Genomic DNA, 3043 nt, shown 5'->3' with positions numbered 1-3043 from the left:
GGACAGCGAACAACAACACAGGGAATTGTAATTTAGTGGTTTGGAGTGGAGGGGCTTGTCGGTGTTGGAAACAAGGGGAACCAGAAAATTACTTGTGTCCTGTTTGCTGTATGAGGGACATTAAATGTGCTGTTTGTATTTTGAAGCTGACTATTATACACAGCTCAGTGGCATGTCTATGTGTTGGATTTTTCCCCCTCCTCATTTGTTAGGGAACCTTGTTTTTCTAAAACACTGTGTTTGATTGTGTTTTGCTCAGAAATTAGGTACATATTTTAGATGGGAATTTTTCTGAGTCTGGTAGCTTTCTAGGTGGGGTCAAGAGTAGATTATGTTGGATTTTAATTCAAAGACGAAATATACAAGCAGATATGGGAAACTTGATTTGGGTAATATTAGTTTCTGTTCTCAAAATCCCGGTCTGTTATAATGTAGAGGTTTACAGAGATCATAAAATGTGGTTGTAACTTGCCATTTGAAGGACTTGGGTATCGGTGTGATAATTTAGAGAACAAAACAAAATGAGTTGGTAGCTAGGAATTATTCGCAGAAATAAATATTAAAGTATATCTTTAATTGAAATTATATGGGTTTTTTATATTGAAGAACTTGCTTTAGAAATATGGCAGGTACTGTGTATGTTCAGTGACCCATTTGACAGTGTGCTAGCACTGTTACTAAGGTAACAGACAAGACAATGAGGGTGGCTGGCAAAACCAAAATAAATCTATATGATGAAGTAAAACAAAGCTAAAGCATAACTGTGGTAGATGCAAAGAAAATAAAAGGCCACTTGCTTGTGGATAAATGAAACTTTGAAAAAAAAAGAAAATTCGAACACGTTCAGTGCTGTGAAGAGACATCTGTCACTGGCGGTTTTTCCTTGGGGGATTAGCCGTAGGGCTGTCTGTGTAGCAGAGGGAGGACCATGACAAGTGCTGATGGCCTGAATACCGATGTTGACATTGCTGGGGATGCCGAACATGGAATTCTCTTTTTCTTTGGGATTTTTTTCCTTGAAGTTTGGTACAGGCATTGTTTGGTGAGTAGAGGATTATTTTCACCTTCCTGAACAATGTGAGAGCAGGAAAGCCCTTCCACCAGAGTTGCCAGGATTGGAGCCCGTAGCGCAGGAGTCAATTTACCATGGTGATTCTGATAAATGCTGCTTCTGGATTTGCAGCCTCATGTTTCTCCTAAACACCCTTTTTTTTTTTTTAATATATAACTTGGGGGTTGTATTATTTTTAAAAGAGAGTGAAGAAAATTCTACTTTTCACAGTTTTAATTTTTGAGTGTCAGGTGGCAGAAGGTGAAGGTCAGTCCTGTGCAGGTGTCTCTAGATGAGACAACATTCATGTTAGTCCCTCATGAATGTGATTAGGAAAGTCATGGCTATTTCACAAATCCCTATTATAGTCCTTTAAGGGATGGGTAGCTTCTGTTGCAGTGCTTATCCTCATCGAGACTCTGTAGCAGATGTTAAGTTTTAGTATATTTCTGCATACATCTGTGAAACATCTACTGTTGATGTGCTTAGAAAAGCGAAGTGCTCAACCGACGGACCGCTGCCGGTGCCAATATAACACATCTGTGCTCCTTAAGAAGTGGCAAATTCAGAGGATGCAACATAAACTGTGAGTTTCCTTTACTGAGTGTTGGGTCCGTTAATATTGCCGTATCCTGGTCCTGCTAAAAATAATTGCCTGGGTTTGAGCTGACAAGGCTTAAACAACTGTATGATGATCATTAGCACAACGCTGCTGGGCAGGGTGACCTGCTGGGGTGAGGAATGAGGGGGTCATAGTGGAAATGACGAACTTTTCTTCTCCATCGCCTGATCCAGAGCCTGTGTGTTAATTTTTAATTACTACAGCTCAGAGGGATTTCTGAGACTTCACAAAACTTTTGCAGGACATGTGTGAGCACAGTGTCTTTTGGGATGCGTGAACTTTCATTATGTGGAAGGGTGGGGGAGGCTGTCGTCTTTTTCCAGCCTTATTTCTTGAGTCACTTGGAAGAGCGCAGCGGGGTTTGAGTCACATGTCAGGCAGTGCTGTAGCCCAGACTGTAATTTAGAAAACACCAAGCCATATTTAACAGTGATAACTTAAGTTTCTGAAAAGTACTTGGGAGATGAAAAGGCCCTGGTTTTAGTACTGTCATTGATCACTGCTTCAAATTTTGGTAGTTTGCAGAAGTTTTGAGGGTAGAAAATGTTCATTTTGTTTGGAGGCCAAGACGTAAGTACAGTTTGGTATTTGTGATCAGCTGGTACTGCTACCGAGGTTGAGAGTTAGTTAAAATGTTTGATTTAGCCCTGGTTATTTGCTTTTGCTGCTGATTCCTGAACCACCTTCTGCACCAATAACTACCCTAAGAGCTCTTAGTAGAGGGGATTTTTCTCATATTTCTGCAGATGTTTATGCTTGCAATGAGTTGATGTTCTTCACTTGACTGGATTAGGGTGAGAATACTGTGACACGTGTATTTAAAGTAATTGTAAAGTGTTGGCTTCACGTAACATTTGTGTTATTGCTGTGTTTGCAGCAATATTTTCTGCATGCTCTAGTCAGTAGGAGATAAGCCAAATGCCACATGCTGTACGACAGAACATATTTACACAAATAACAGCCTTCTCAAGTAACTTCTCCTTTAGTTCTGAGCCTAGACCAAAGGAACGACTTCCCAGAAAAACGTTTTGCCTTTTGCAATGTGAATTCTAATCCTGTGAGGAGAGGCACCAGAGGAAATTAAAGAAAAGCTGAGTGAAGAGTCAGTGTATCAACACTTTGGCTCTCCTTTCTTCTTTTGTTTTTGAGACATGTGTGAAGATAGTCTTTCTCGAATCACTTGCTCCTTTTTCAGTTTGTCATCATGCACATTCGTGTTTACATGGACATGTTTACGTTTCAGATTTTGATAGCAGCTCTAGAAAATGCATTGCAAATCGGGGACGTTGCCTTCAACCCCTCTCTGCAGATTGATTTGGCTTTTATGCCTTAGCAGTTGCAGCTTGGTCTTGCTTTATATGCTAGACGAG

At 40.4% G+C, this 3043-nt stretch overlaps 1 protein-coding gene across 3 annotated transcripts in view; it reads left to right on the top strand.

Annotated features, from left to right (window-relative positions):
• The first annotated feature begins 715 nt into the window (after positions 1–715).
• KIF2A (kinesin heavy chain member 2A) overlaps positions 716–3043 on the top strand; it is a 39563-nt gene continuing 37235 nt past the window's right edge. For all 3 annotated transcript variants that reach the window (XM_010154838.1, XM_010154837.1, XM_010154836.1), the window contains exon 1: positions 716–755. The gene's annotated coding sequence lies outside the window, so the exon portion shown is untranslated. The remainder of the gene's footprint in view (positions 756–3043) is intronic.

The sequence above is a fragment of the Eurypyga helias genome, unplaced genomic scaffold (genome assembly GCF_000690775.1).
Source record: "Eurypyga helias isolate BGI_N326 unplaced genomic scaffold, ASM69077v1 scaffold14527, whole genome shotgun sequence".
Classification (NCBI taxonomy): domain Eukaryota; kingdom Metazoa; phylum Chordata; class Aves; order Eurypygiformes; family Eurypygidae; genus Eurypyga; species Eurypyga helias.
The sequence above is the reverse complement of the archived record's forward strand: the minus strand, read 5'-3'. Positions and strand labels throughout refer to the sequence as shown.